Below are 16,349 nucleotides of genomic sequence, written 5' to 3' on the forward strand. Positions count from 1 at the left end.
CCAGCCAGACGCCCCTGTTTTCTCCAAGGAGAATAACCAAAAGGACTGGTTTGCCAGGATGGAGGGGATGAGGCCAGGATGAGGCCAGGGTGAGGTCTTTCCATGCCAAAACCAGGAAAATCCCAGGCTAGCAAGGTCGGTCAGCCTATTTCTAAGACAGTTAAAAGGGAGCTAATGGGATACCCTTCCCTGAATACCTGGAGGCTATCCCAAAAGCCTGGACACCTATTTGCTACCTGAGAGGTCACCTGAAAGCAAAGCATCCTGACTCTTCCTTTTCTCTCATTGCTCCCCACATTTGTGCCCTGCCTACCCCATGCACTCCCTACCTCTCTCATCTGCTCCCTCCATCCTGGCCATCCTGAATAGCCACCATATAAGCCCCTAAGCTAGGGGAAACAAAGGTGACAGGTTGGGTCAGCCCAACCCAGCCCAGGCACCAATGCAGAAGAGTGTTGTAGGTTGAATTGTGTTCCCCAAAAGATACACTGAAGTCCTCACCCCTAGTATCTGTGAGAGTGACCTCACTTCAAAACCGGGTCTTTGCAGATGTAACCGAGTTAAGATGAGGTCTTTAGGGTGGGTCCTAATCCCTTAGGACTTCGTTCCCCACGTGAAAGGGAAATTTGGATATAAACACACACATGGGTGTAAAATGGCCAGGTAGAGATTGGAGCGATACATCCACAAGTCAAAGAAGGCTAAGGGATGTGGGGGAAAGAGAGGAGGCAAGGAAGGGTCCCTCCCATGGGTCTAGAGGGAGCATGGCCAGCTGACACCTTGACTTCTGACTCCCAGCCCCCAGAACTGCGAGAGGATGCTTTTTTGCTGTTGTAAGCCACCCAGTTTGTGGTTCCTGTTACAGCAGTCCTAAGAGGACTAGCACGCTGGGCAAAGGAACGGATCAGATGGAGAATCCACAAGGAAATTTGAAGCCAAAAGAGAAAGCAGGAGTGAGGGAAGCCATCCTGGCCCAGCTCAGTGTTACAGAGCTTCCATGACCATGTCGCTGGGACAGGACTTCAGCACGTTCCCGTGCTTGTCCAGGCCAGAGCCCTACCTGTGCAACTTCAAGTGGCCAGGCAGTGGGTGACCCCCTGGCGCTCCTGAGCCCAGGTCCAGAGGCTCGGGTCACTGTCAACCTAAATTAGAAGAGCCTGCTGAGGTCCCTAGGCACTTTTCATCTGCTTGCTGCATTGCCCCCCGGGAGTACCCCAGCCCAGCCTGAGAACTGACCTGGACCTCAAAACCTTAGCTCCTCTCTATTGCCCTGTTCCCCCTGGTGACCCTCTGAAAGGTAGGCATCATGGTCTGGGTTCTCCCAAAAGTAGAGCCTGAGATGAGGACATGGGCGCAGATATTTTCTTTGGGAGATGGCCCCAAGGAGCAGGAAGGAAGGAAATGACACAGGGACAGACTAAAGCAATCCAAACAAGCCAGGCCACTGAGGTCTCACCTCTTCCAAGACCAGTGTTGAGAATAGTACAGATTGCTCCTTGGGGTTGTGCCCGGGTAGCACTAGGGGCAGGAGCTATGCCCCATTGCCCCAGCACGTCCCCTGCACACCACCACCCCCGCCCCCCAGCAGGGAACAAGGGCCTACCGAGCTCTGCTAGCATCCTCCGCAGCACAGCAGCCCTGGGGCAGAAACACAGATCCATGCCCTTGCTTGAGGCACCACAGCAGGAACCGGAGGAAGCCTGCGGGGGTGACTGCCTCCCTGCCGGCCTGGATCAGAGGTGGGGCAAGTGGATGTGGGTCAGGTACCAGACGCCTGCTCTGTAGATGAATCTTCCTACAGACCTTGGAGGAATGACTCATCACTTCTACCCAGATGGAAAGTTTGTCTTCCCCTTCCGGGTCTCACTCAAGAAAGAAAGAGAGAAGGTGGTACATCAGAGAGCCTCTCGTCTCCTGTTACAAGCCCAGGGAAACCCCCAGTGGCCCCTGGGCGCACACTGGTACAGAGCGGGGGGAGCAACCCATCGGGAGACTGAGCTGAACCTCGGGGGAACCTGGAGCAGGGAACTCCGCAACGGAGGAGCTGGACAAGCAGAAAGCCCCGCTTGCCTGCACCTGTCTTCCTGAGCCCAGAAGCCAGCACAGGCTGTCCGTCCCCAGCTTGGGAATAGGCCTGGCCCCAAAAGTGCTTTGAAAAATCTGCTGTTTGGAACCTGAAAGCTTGGAGCACATCTTCCCATTAAAACAACACTATGCAAGGTCCCTGGGGCTCGGGCCAGCCCCCCAGTAGCCCAAAGCACACGAGCCCCAAAGCCCAACACCATGGACAGGTCAGCGTGTCACAGGGTCCCCGCGGAAAGCCCAGTTGGGGCTACCCCTGGGAGTCCAGGAGCACAGAGTCCCCTGGGCAGCGAGCTCAGGGGTCCTCCCCTCCCACCCCCTCAACCACGGGCAGTAGAACCAGGCAGTTTCCAAGCTCCAAATTTCCGATCGTGAGTCTTAGAGGTGGAGCAAGCAGGCAGCAAACCGGCAGGACCAAGCTGGTGGAGGCTGAGCTTCCCCTGAGGTTAGCAGTAACCTGGAGCTGGGGGCATGGGGGCGAGTTGGGGAACGGTGACATTGTGACCTCTTTCTGGCCCTGTCCAAGGCTGATGCAGGCAGCCCCTGCACCAAGACTGATAATCACCACATCGCGGCCTGCTCCTTGGGGCCAATGCTGACTCCCAGGCCTCCTGGATTCTCCACCTTGCTTGCTGATCTTGGCTCCTGAGAGTTCCTTCCATGACATCCTTGCGTTCTCCTGGGATTCAGTCCCCACCCACCTCGCCTCCCCAAACCCCTAGCCCCGATGGGCAGACGGAGGTCCAGAATTAACCAGCAAGTTGGCGGCAGGATCTAGACCAGGAAACCCCTAGCCAGCCCACCCATTCGCCAAGAAGGGGAAAGGGGACCCCATGGTCACGGGGTAGTAAAGGCTGCCCAGCCTCTGTCTCGGGACGGAGTCTCGGGAAGACTGGAGCACATCTTTGGGGAAATTACAGGTATCACTTTATTTTCCAGGGGAAAAATAACCATGGAAAGCATCTGCAATTACAGCTCATCACTGCTGACTGTGTAACCTGCAATCTAAGTACCTGGTAATCAGAAGACCGGAGACAATGAGATTTTGGCTTTATTTAGCACCTTTCCCACTCCCCTCCTTCAGGCTTTCCTGTGTGATGTGACAAGAGCTGGGTTTCTGACTCAAAGCAAGCTTCACCCCCTACACACACACACACACACACACACACACACACACACACACACTCCCGTCTCCCTATACAAAGATCAGACCACCGACCCTTGGTAGTGCTCAGAAATTTCAACTTCCTTTCCTTCCCCAGGGTCAGGCTGAGTGTCACCGGGCCACCTGGCCCCTCTCCACCCCCCTGCCATCCATCACTCATGGAGAAAGGGGCAGGTAGCACAGCAGTGGACGTGCCAGGCAACCCTTGTCCTCGTAGGGATGATATTCTAGGCTGGGAGACAGACCGCAGACAAGCCAACGTATGAATGCAGGAATCACAGCATGTCAAGGGAGCACGAAGAAATGCAGGGGTGAGGAGCCACAGAGGGCAACACCGCAGGGACCCTTAGGTGGTATCAAGGCACCTCCAAAAAAGTGACGTGTCAACTGACACAAGGAGGATGGGAAAGGGCTGGTTGCCACGGAGCGTATCAGAGCAACAGGTGCAGAAGGTGCATTAAGAATAAGTGGACAGGGACCCCTGGGTGGCGCAGCGGTTTGGCGCCTGCCTTTGGCCCAGGGCGTGATCCTGGAGACCCGGGATCGAATCCCATATCGGGCTCCCGGTGCATGGAGCCTGCTTCTCCCTCCGCCTGTGTCTCTGCCTCTCTCTCTCTGTGACTATCATAAATAAATTAAAAAAATAAAATAAAATGAGCTGACGGGCAAAGTATGAGAAATAGGCATTTAGAAAACCAAGGGTTGCATGCAAGTAGAGAAAAATATGACATCTTACCAATTTCGCAGGGCATGCTTTTAAGAAAAAAAAAAAAAAAAAAAAAAGAATAAGTGGACAGACAAGACCAACAGCCCCCCACGTGCACCCCCAGGTCCACTGCAGCATTATTCACAAGAGCAAAGATGCAGATGCCACCTAAACGCCCATCGATGGATGGATGGATGGATGGATGGATGGATGGATGGATAAAGAAGGTGCGGGCCACGTGTGCACTGGAGCACTACTCAGCCATGAGGAAGGGTGACACTCTGCTCGTCACTCTGCTCGATCGTCATCGCATCATCACACACCTGCAAACACAGCAGCACCAGTTAGCCAGTGGCCCCCAGTGGGGGTCTGAGCCTGGCTCCATGCAGTCGCCTCAAGCTTCAGGGGGGGGGTCACGTAACCCCCCTCCTTTGTGCGGCCTGCCCCAGAAGTGACGGCCTCTCTTTGCAGTTCCTGTGTCTCTGCCACCTCAGCGTCCTTTCTCTTTTCAATCTTCCACTGCGTGGGTAGCCAATTCTCCACAGCAAATTCTCGCTGCTAAAATAACTGACGTGGTTTCTGTTTTCCTGACCGGACTTCGACTGGTACAGGCAGACAACGGTCACTTTTTATCAGAAGCCTCCTATACAACTGGAATTTTTTTTTGGACCTCTCAGCAGGTACTACTTTTTATTTAACCTCTTAAAATTCCATAATACAAGTGTTATGAGAGCACAGCACCATGTAGAAGGAAAACCTTGTCTGCACTGGACGGACGGGTCATGGAAGACTGCCCGGAGGAAGTGACATCTAAGCTAAATTTGAATAATTAATTGGACCTTTGTAACCTTGGAACATTTACCTGAGGACTATGGGGATCCTTCGGGAGTTTTCTTTCTTTTTTGTGTGTGTGTGTAAGTTTCTTCTTTGAATTTGAGTATTTTATTTTATTTATTTTTAATAAATGTATTTTTATTGGTGTTCAATTTGTCAACATATAGAATAACACCCAGTGCTCATCCGTTCGGGAGTTTTCAACCGAGGAGGGGTACGGTCATATTTGCCGGCAGCAGACACCCCCAATGTCACTGTGATGACCGCACTGGCCCTCACTCTCAGCCAAGTCACATCTGCCTCTGGTGTTGGCCCAAATTCCAAACCTCTTTGTCTCCCCAGGTACCTCCTCGGAACACATCTGCGGCCTGTGTCTCTTCTTCTCAGGAAACTTGTTAGGGGCACTAGTTAGTGTGATAAACTAATTCACAGTGAAGTGTTCGCAAACAAAAGTGGTTTATCTCTCCTCAGGGTATTTTCATTTTAATGGAGACTCAGTTGACAAATATTTACTGGATGGTCTATTACATGCAAGAAACTGTATGTAAAACTCCTGGGGGCGCTGGGGGGAGTCATGGCTTGACCTAAATAAATCAGTCTCTAATAATAGAACTTCAGGCTCATAGGCAACATAGTGTAGGCAGCAGATAACTTTCTTATCTCTGGTTAAACCACATAAGCATCTGTCGGGTGTGCCCCAAGATGCCCCCATCACTTCCAATGGAGGCGACCACCACCCAAGCGGTGTTGAGTCATCGCTGCTGTACTGGGGACCCAGGAGCCGATCCCTATCCCTGCCTCAGGCTCTAGGATCCTGAGGTCTGCCCCCATGCACTGTGGAGCGCACCTCCCATTCCTGGCCACTCTCCACCTGCTCCCCTATTCCTCAGTATCAACGACCTCCACCAGGCACACTCACCAAGGGCCCCCTGGGCACCTGGGACAAGGCCAGGTCTGAAGGATACTTGGGGGGGGGGCAGGGGGGGACTGGAAGGATGGACCTCCCCAAGAGAAATGAGACTCAGGCTGCATTTAATTCACTGTAGGATGGAATCTGCTTTGGAAGTGGAGCCTCCGCAACCTGGCTGGCTCCCTTCTCTCTCCCGCTGCCTCCTTAGCCAGCCAGACCCCCTCCGGGTCTTCCCGCTCCATGATGGGGCCGCCTTCACCCTTCCCCGACGTGACTCACCAGTACCACCCCTCCTCGCTGGCACCTTCCCACTCGCATGTGGCTGCTCCCATCCCAGGCACCCCTGCAGAGGAAGGTGCTAAAGAAACAGGCTGAACCTGGGGTCCCTTGGCTCGCTGCGTGTTATCCAGAGAAACCCTTACTTTATGCCTTGGCTGTGTTCCCTGAACTCACCGTGCCCATCTCTAAAATGGGCACAACTCAGATCCTCATCCCTTAAGAGTCTAGACCGTCCCTCTTGAGCATCCCTGCTCCAGACGCCCACCCTCCATCCATTAAGAAACACCGCCATCTAGTGGTTCCGCGGGGGACCTGCAGCACAGAGTCATCCTCCAGGTAGGACAACTATAGAAGTATCTAGAAACAGGGAGACCCCCAGCCCACGCTTCCCTCTGCAATTTCCCTCCCCATCCCCTTGAAGTGCCCCCCCAAGGCCCCCACATAGTAAGGGGGTCAAGAACCACTGTTGAGGGGAAGCCTGGGTGGCTCAGCGGTTTAGAGCCGCCTTCAGCCCAGAGTGTGATCCTGGAGGCCTGGGATCCAGTCCCATGTCAGGCTCCCTGCATGAAGCCTGCTTCTCCCTCTGCCTATGTCTCTGCCTCTCTCTCTCTCTGTCTCTCATGAATAAATAAATAAAATCTTAAAAAAAAAAAACACTGTTGAAAAGGCTGTGGGTAAAAAAAAAAAAAAAGGAAGAGAAAAGTAAAGCCATGTGTGCCTTAAAGATGGCCCAGGAGCATTCCTGGGGGGCAAGGAGAGACAGACCTTGGACGGAACACATCATGGATAATCCACAAAGTGAATCACAGGAGCTGAGCACAGGCCAGATTCCAGGAGCCGGCTCAGGGAGGGCCACAGACAGCAAGATATATGGAAGCAGCTTTCTGCCAATCATTCATCTGCCAGCGCTCCATCATGTGGACCACAGATGCTTATTCAGCAGTCCCAGGTGCCCAGCGCCGTACCAGGCAGCTGACTATGTGTGTGTGTGTGTGTGTGTGTGTGTTTGCACACGCATACACGCATGCGCATGCTGCAGGGCAGGTATGCAAAGGAAGAAGATGCACGCAGGGTGAATAACTGGTCATCATAAACAGGTGAACCACACAATAATCTAAACTCATTTATTCAACAAATGCTTCCCGAGGACCTGCTGTGTGCCAAGCACAGGGAGTCACCTCCTGAGCTGCAGAGGGCTCCCACCCCACCACCTGCTAGCTACCTAAGCCTCCCCCCTCCACCCCCGCCACATCCTCTAACTGACCTACTTTCCATAAATGCAAGACGACTTCACCACTGTCTTTCGTCTCTGCATCACAGAGACCTAGCACACAGGAGGTGCCTAATAGGTGCTTATTGAAACCATTAATCCAGTACAGCCCCCTCCCCAAAGCAGGAATCCCGTCTGATACCGTCACTGAAGGTTGCTCACCCAGCCTCCTTGAGCACGGCCACCAATGGCTACTCATTATTTCATACACTGTTTAGCAGCAAGTGACAGAAATGAAACTCAAATTCAATCGAGCAGAGAAGGGGGGTTCAGTGGCCCCCATAGCTGTGTCAGGAAATAAGCTGCGGAGCTGGGTGTGGGCAGGCTGGATTCTGGGAGGATGGTGTCAGGTTTTTCCCCACTTCTCGCAATCTGTCTTTCTTAACCCCAATCATCACGTCCCCGTCTCCAGCTTCTGCTGCTTTTTGTCACCAGCCTTGCCCTGTAATACAGCACAACGGAGGGAGGTGGACACGGGCCTCTCCAGGCAGGCATGATCCTAGCTCAGGGTCCTGGGGGGCTCTCTCTCTCTCTCTCTCTCTTTCCCACTGAAGACACCCCAAGGAATATGTCGGAGGTGACTCTAAGGGGACTCAGATCCCCAGTCCTGGGATCCATTTCCATGGTCCGAGAGACAGGTTCAATCACCCAGGGGTCACGCGTCTGTCCATGTGGCCAGGCAGATGGTGAAGGACACAGACACTGACCGCCCACCAGAATCCTGAGACAAAGGGAGAGACTGGGGCAGGCGATCCCCCCAAATGAAGGTGGGTGAGTTACTAGGAACAGGCAGGCAGACGCTCCGGAGGTGCAGTGAGTAGGATAGAGTCCCCTGTCCGGCAGCAAGAATGTCCCGTCCTCCTCAAGGTCCTTCCAGCCAGACTAAGAATCAAGTTGACACGAGACAGATTAACAGGAGAAAATCAAATTTAATAGCATACGTGCAGGGAATCCACACAGACACGGAAGTACCAAAAAGAGTCAGGCGCAGCGAGGTACATCTGTCACCCTGAACTAAGGAGGAGGGGGTAGGGGTCTGGGACCTCAAGCAGAAGAAATGCAATTCACGGGAAGGTGAAAAGCAGGGAAATGCTTGCTGGGCCACTCGGAAACAACGGGACTGAGAGGACCTGGGTCCAGGAGGCCCTGCTAGCTCCCACCCTGCTTGGCCTCCCTGGTCATATCCTAATAAAGTTGTCCATGGTGACAGCCGTTGTTCCTGGAGCAGGTCCTCTGCCTGAGTTCTTTTTAGGCAGTCGAGGAGGAGGTGGGGTAGGTAAGGAACTTTTCCTGAATCAGCCTGGTTTGGGTTGCTTTTTAACTCAAGACAGTCTTCATGCCAAAGGGGCCCAACTGGAGGCAGCCTGCCCTGGCCTCTACACCCCTAAAAAGGCAAGTCCACTGGGAACCCCAGAGTGTGGCCTTATTTGGAAACGGGGACCCAGCTCACTTCTCCAAGCCACGCCTACTGACATGGCTCACTGCAGGGGACCCCTTCCTCCTCCGAGTGCCTTGGCCATGCCCATGTGTGATTGGTCCTGGGCGGTTTCTTTTCTGTTTTTCCTGGGGGTTTCTAATTTAACGCCACCCCCCTCCCTGCAACCACCACCACCACAATGGGTAAACAGAGGCCCACAGAAGCTAAACAGCCTGCCCCCATTCAGACAGTGTGAGGGATTTCTGAATAAAGAGAAGAACCCTTGATAAATGATCTATTTCTTTTTTTTTTTTTTTTTATCTGATTAATTAGGGAAAACTGGAGTGCTTGCTAGTCATCGCTGAGGACACTGCAACTGTCAGAAAGCTAAGCGCTCTGGGGAGCCGGCGAAGCGCTAGAGACAGAGCTGCTGGTTCTCTGGCCTAAAATGATGACAGGGTCAGCAGGACGTAAAAGCCCTAGTGGGTCTTCACCCTCTTCGTTTAATTGTTTGGAAGTCGGAGAGTGCAGTCACCCTCTGGTCCCTTCCTCTCCAGACTGAAATTTCCATTTCTCAAGACATTTCCTTCCTTGATAAGGTTTCCCGACCCTCCGCATGCTGGATGGATGAGGCCCATCTCTGCAGCCCTCCCCCAGCCAGTGGACCAGGCTGTGCCCGGGACCGGGCCAGGGGCAGGGGCAGGACAGCCCCGAGGCATGGGGGGGTGGGTACTGGGTACTGGGTCTTCTCCATCAGCACCCACCTGCCCCCCCTGCGGGAGCTGGGCCTCAGTCCTCCCCACTGCCAAGTGGGACCCCAAGCCTCCCAGCCCCGTCTAGACAGCCCCTCTGAACCGGCGGCCAGGCGCAGCTTCTCCAAAGAGGACCCTTCCTCGGCCTGGTTCAGGGCCTCTGATCTGCTTCTGGCCCCCAGTTCAGGGCTTCGAGGTGCTGACTCCTCTCGCACCTGGGGAAGCTGAGAAGAGGGGAGCCCCGTGTGCTGTCCTCTCTCTGCTCCCAGGCTGCTTCTTGACTGATCTGGGACCCTTCCTGGGAAACGCTCTGAAGCCTCTTCAAAGCCGGTGGCATTGTGTCCCGTCACCTAGTGGCAGAAAAGCCCTGCACCCCTAGGCCGCCTACAGTTCCCCAGCCTCAGGGGCCAAGTCACAGCACCCCAGTGATGACAAAACAGGGCCCGAGCCCAGCGTGGGGTCAGCCCCTCAGGGACCGAGGGAGAGCTGAGAGGCCACGGTTTCAGGACTGCACACCCGAGGTCCCTTCCTCGGCGGCCAAGCTGCCCCTCGTCACCCCCCCACCCCCACCCTCCAGCCATCCTCCCCCCTGGGAGCCAGATGCCAGGGAAATTCTTCCAAATAACTAGAAACTTCAAAAAGAACTGCTCGGGAGCTGGGGGCCAGAAAACCGAGGCTGTGGCTTCCTGAGTTATTAAGGACTGGGGTGACCCAGGGCTCCCCGAGCTGGGCACCAAGGAATGCAAATGTGCTCTGCCTGGCTGCTGTCTGTGCTCCAGGCTGGGAGGCTGAGCCCCTCGGTGGGTGGCCTCTGGTTCCAGAAGCCTGCAGAAGCGGCACAGCTCATCGATTTGGCCACAGCCCAGCCAGGGTCTCAGGCTGGCTCCTCATCCAGCCCCTCCCCTTGCCTCCGCCTCTTTCCCCCAGATCCTTAGTTAGGAAGATGCAACTACTCCTTGTCCATTAGCCAGGATCATTTCAACAGATGCCCGCAGGGCGCAGGGAGGGCCCCAGGCCTCCTCCCGCCCACTCTCCAGCCCCAGACAGTGAAGTCTGAGGAGCGACTGTGTGGGGCTGGGGAGGGGACCCAAGAAGGCAAGATGCTCCCGGAGCCATCTCTAGCCCACCTGCCCCCTTAAGAACCCGAGCCCCCTCCCCACCCTCTGGCCTTGGCTTCCGAGCCTGGGGCTGAATCTCATCAACAAGAAATTTGAAGCCATTAAAATACAATAAAAGAGAAATTAAATGTAATCGCTCTGTAAATTATAACTAATTGAAACATCAATTGTAATTTTTATGATCTGCATTCGGAGTGAGTGATGCTACGGAGCCACGGAGCCGCCACGGTAGGAAAGTTAAATGATGGCGGGATGTCCTGAAATGCCCCCCACCCGCAGCCTCCACCTCCCTCCTCCTGCGGGCCGCCTTCCCTTCTCTTCCAGACCCTGCCCTAATGCATGCTTCCAGAAGCTTCCCCGGTGTAGCTGCTCCTCATGCCCTCAGAAGCCTCAGCTTGCTCTTGTTTGGAATTCTTTCTATGTAGGGCCCCAACAGGCCCCCAAGTTTCCCTAAAAACCCAAAAACGACCAGACATCCTATGTCCTTCCTGGTTCCCCCCATTTGGACCAAGACCCCAGGTCCCACCCAACAATTGCCCAGTACCCAGAACGCAAGCATGGAAGTTAGGAGAGGGTGCCTGGAACTCACAGAGTCTTCCAGAACTTCCTTTGTGCCAGCCACACAGCAGACTCAAGAGTCCAGAAGACTGTAGGGTCATCGGGTCCATCCCCCTGCCTCCCTCCCAGCTGGGCCCTGGGGTTTTCAGCGCCGGCGCCAGCTTCCCTCCCAAAGGTCTGCTCAGGCAGGGACAACGTGGGTGACCCTGCACAGGCATGGGCACCCCACCACATACATTCAGGCAGCTCTTCCTGCGGGTCCCCCTCCGCAGACTTGTTCCCCTCCCTCGGCAGGCAGCTCTCTGCTCTGTGTGCAGGCACAGAGGGGAGCGCACACGGTGCAGGATATGCCGAGCAGCCCTGCATGCAAGCGAGGTAGCTGCTTCCCTCGAAAAGTGGATTTCCGCAGGGTACCCTAGAAATAGTAACACCCACCAAGAGGCTCAGCGCGGGGCAGGGTGGGGGGGGCGGGGTATGACAGTATTTGCAACGCCCTTAGCATAGAACCGAGGCTGGAGCAGGTGCCCACAACTCCAGCCACCATCGTCGTGATTGCTGTCATTATTCGTCCTGGCTGCAGACTGACTCTGTTCTGCTCAGGGGCCAGCAGGCCAGGTGCTGAGCGGCAGGTAGCCCCGACCGCGGGCGCTGCCCACACCTCTTCATGTCTGCAAGCTCCTCTGGATTTGGCAGAGCCAATGGAGCCCCCGCGGGGCCGGGAAACCAGCCCCTGGTCTCCCTGTCTGTGAGCAGCCCCGCATGCCTTCCTCATGAAGGAGGGAGCCAGGCGAGAGCCAAGGCCAGGCAGGCCCGTCCACTCCCACCCTCCCCAGAAACAGCCTTTTCTTGGAGACATGTTTCAGGCGGAGGCGTAAGGACCAACTTCCAGAGTTTCCCAGACACCCTTGTGCCCCATTGCTGATGAGCTGACTGATGCCCAGAACCGCCCATTGCCGAGCAGAGCAGACATAAGCTGATGATCCCAATGCTGAGCTCACCGCCGGAAGGCAGGGTCCCCTCCCTGTGGCTGGAGCTCGGTTTCCTCATCTGAAGGTGAACTGGGTCAGTGCCATTCGGCCACAGGTAGCGCAGGACCAGCTTTTCAGTCACCCACCAGTGGGGGATCAATACTCTAAAAAAAATGTTTTTAAGTCATAATTCACAAACCATAAGGCTTACTCTTTTAAGGTGTGCATCTCAGGGGTTTGTAGTATTTTCACGAGGGTGTGTGGTCCTCCCCACTACCTAATTCCAGGACATTTTCATCCCCCCAAAAGAAACCCCACCCTCATTAGCAATCATTCCTCAGCACCCAGCACCCACTAGCCTGCTAACCTGCTTTCTCTCTCTAGACATTTACTGAGTCTGGACCTTTCACCAAACTGGAATCATACACCTTTAGGGTCTGACTTGCCTCACGTAGCAAAGTATGTTCAAGCTTCAGCCACGTTGTAGCAGGTGCTACTTGTACCTTCCTTCTTGTGGCTGGAGAATATTCGGGGCATGAATAGACCACATTTTGTGTACCTGTTCCAGCTGATGGACATTTTATTTATTTATTCATTTATTTTTAAAGATTTCATTCATTCATTTGACAGAGGGAGAAAGGGAGCACAAGCAGGAGGAGGGGCAGAGGAAGAAGCAGACTCCTCGCCGAGCAAGGAACCCAACACGGAGCTCGATCCCAGGACCCTGAGATCATGACCTGAGCTGAAGGCAGACGCTCAACTGACTGAGCCACCCAGGTGCCCCGATGGACATTCTAGGATGCTTCGCTTTTTTAGCCATTAGGAATAACAGCAATAAACATTCGTGTACAATGTATATTTTCATATATAAACCTAGGGTATATATAAACCTAGAACTGCTGGATCATATGGTAGCTTTAAGCAAAGAGGTCATATGTTTAACGTTTTTAGGAACTGCCAAACTGTTTTTCCAAAGTGTCTGTGCCATTCCTGCTCTGTGCAAATAATATAAACATGAATTGCTAGAAAAGGAAAATTCAAATAATTCACAAAAAGAAGCCTAATTTTTGTTCCTGTTAAATCAACAGGCATGCAATTACCTTGTCAGTGGCTATGGAAGCTTCGAGATGCTTCCTCTCAATTTCTGCCCTCACCTGGTGGAGGACAGGTAAGGAGCAGCTAGGGGACTGGCCCAGGCTGCAGCCACACCCCGCATCATGATTCCACCAGCCTTATCTCATGTCCAGACGGTCCCCAGATGCCATCATGGTCCTCTCCCTGTGTGACCTAAGGTCTAAGCCACGACATTGTTTAGTGAAAGGAAGAGCCACTAGTTATTATGCCAGGACACTAGACATAAACCAGAACTGTCCTGGGCAAATGAGGACATGCAGTCTCTCTGTCAAGGAACCAAATCTCAGCCAACAGGGAGGATATATGGAAAGGATGAGACAAGAACACAGGGGACACTCACTCAGGCCCCAGCTGCTGCTCTGCTGGCCCCGGGTCTGGTCATCCTCCTCTGAACCCCAGCTGCTGCCACGGCCAGTGTCTGTAAGTGTGGACTGTGTCCCACCTCCCGCGCAGTGTCACCAAGACCTACCTCCTGGGCAGATACCCACCTCCCGTCTCATCTGCAGGGTTGCTTTGGGCTTAGACTTTGATTCAGGGTTCCAACAGGCTCAGCCAAGTCTTAGAGTCACGGAGAACCCCATAGAAGAGAAGAGGGGAGCCCCTGCAGCCCCTCCCCTCGGACGGGGACCATGAGTGGAGCATATAGTTTAGCAGCTGTCAGAACTGAGTGTTTCCCTTCCCGCACCCAAGCCAGCGAGCCCTCCCTCGGTGTTGGCCATGTGCCCAAAGGGAAGGAGCCCTGCTGCCCCTACAGCAGCCAGTTAGATGTCCTAGAAGCTAAAGGAGCTCTGGCTCCTCAGGGGCCACAGGGGGTCCATCAGTCAGCCTGGGAGTTATCTTTTCCTGCTGAAAACTGGAGAAAAGAGCAATGAGAAGCAAAAACCGTAAAGCCAGGGGCTCCCCCACGTTCCCGGGTAAGGAGTGGCAGGGTCTCCCTGGGGCTGAGATTTGTGGTTCCTGGTTAAATGCTGGGGTTTAATGGGCTTGCTAGGGAAAAATATCTTTCAGTGAGTGCTAAATGTCTCCCTAATGCCCGCATTGGTAATTACTTCAGTGGGACAATCTCTCCTTAACGTGCTCTTAGCCAGCATATTGTGGGGAGGGGGCTCTGGACGGAGGAATCAGGCCAGGAAGCTGTGGCCTGAGGGCTACCCCACACAGGAACAGCGAGGATGACAGTGGCCTGGGGAACCAGGGCGTGGGGCGGCCAGGTGCGGGTGCTTAGGTGTGCGAATGCTTCCAACTAGATCATTAAGTCATTCCACAAACTTTCACTAAGCTGCTAATAATAACACAGGCCGCGCCCTTAGGTGCCAGGCAGTGTGCTAAGTAATTTGAGATGGAAAAAAAATATTTTAAAACCATATGCAGGGGCGCCTGGGTGGCTCAGTGGTTGAGCATCTTCCTTTGGCTCAGGGCATGATCCCGGGGTCCTGGGATCAAGTCCCTCATCGGGCTTCCTGCGTGGAGCCTGCTTCTCCCTCTGCCTATGTCTCTGCCTCTCTCTGTGTGTCTCTCATGAATAAATACATAAAATCTTTAAAAATATATATATGTGGCAAATATCATTATTATCACCCCCTTACAAAGGAAGAGCTGTCTGGGAGGGATTGAAGGTTCCAGATGAAAGAGACAGAGGACTATAGAGAGAAGTCAGACACAGTCTCCCCCTGGATAAGGTTAAAATCAAGGGCAGGGTGGGCCAGACTGAACAGAAGCCAAATCTTTTTACTCTTTTTATCGAATTGTGAAATACACTCAGACGACACACAGATCGTAAGCGCAGAGCATGGCGCATTCTTGCCAAGCGGACAGCTCTGTGAACCAGCCCAGAGGTCCCCTCTTGACCTTTCCTGTCACTGCCTTCCCCAAAGGTAACCGTTGTCTGGACCTGTGTCATCCTGAGTTAGTATGATTTCCTGAACAGCTAGGTTGTGTAGGGGATGACAAATGCGGAGGAGACCACCTGCATATCACCGTGGAGGGACGCGGCACGCAGGCACGGAGACCCCAGAGGAGGTGATGTCTGAACCAAGTCTGGGGAAGAGGGTGTGTGTGACCATCCAAGTCCGATGGCCCCAAATCTCTCACCTCTGGCTACTTCTGTCCTTTCTGTTCCACAGAAAGAGATGAGCTCAAGCAGGGCTCCAGTTAGGGTTCCCCGACCCCCACACTACTTCCTGCCACTTCGGGCGAAGACCACTCTTCGTGCTGGGAGTCACCTTGCACCCCGTGGGGTGCTTAGCAGCATCCCAGGCTCTACCCATTAGCGTCAAGCAGAACCCCATCCTCCCAAGTTGGGGGTACCCAGAAAAGTCTGCAGTCGCTGCCCACTGTTCCTGGAGGAGGGGGACAGAGCTGGGCACCCCTCACTGGGAACCTCGGGGTTCACTAGGGGGAACTGTCCAGCGGCCAACAGGAGCCGGGCACAAGGGACCTAGTGTGCGCTCTCGCAGGACCGTGCCTGGATGTGGGGAGATAAACAAGCTTAGCTCAGCCCAAGGGGGTCCCGGCACCCTTTGCATCTCCCAGCAACCACGCGGCACCTGGGAACTCGCAGGGGGTCAGCCGGAGGAGCCAAAGTCCCCAAGCGGGCAGCCAGCCAAAGGCAGGATTTGCTCCCTGCTCCAGAGAGATAAGAGGAGGACGGCCACTCGGAGGAGGGAGCCATCCCGCTGCCGGGATCGGATTTCAATTACAATGATTAGCACCGTTTATTTGGACTCCACATACAATCTACTGTGCATACAATCTACCCTGCTTTATGGTGAGTTTAAAGGAATCAAGGAGGGGAGTGGAGGGCGGGGTGGGGTGGGGGCGGCGATTCAGCCCAAATTGAAAAAGCCCTTCTGCAATTACGAGATTGGAGAATATCCACTGAGGGGATCAATAACAGGAAATCTAAGTGCCACTGTTTGCCGAGATTACAGTTTGCGAATCGCTCCTTCTTGGATTTTAATTTTCTGTCTCATTGTCACGTCGCCACGAGCAGTGATTCCAGCTTCATCTCCCAGCTTGAGAGAGGCGGGCCGCGGGGGCTGGAGCAAAGCAGGTCCGTCCAGGCGTATCTGACCCTCTGTACGAATCCTTTATGGCTTGGTAACAAATTGCCACAGACTTAGTGGCTCAGAACAACACACGTGTATTATCTCGCAG

Source organism: Vulpes lagopus, chromosome 12, assembly GCF_018345385.1.
Source record: "Vulpes lagopus strain Blue_001 chromosome 12, ASM1834538v1, whole genome shotgun sequence".
NCBI classification, from domain to species: Eukaryota; Metazoa; Chordata; class Mammalia; order Carnivora; family Canidae; genus Vulpes; species Vulpes lagopus.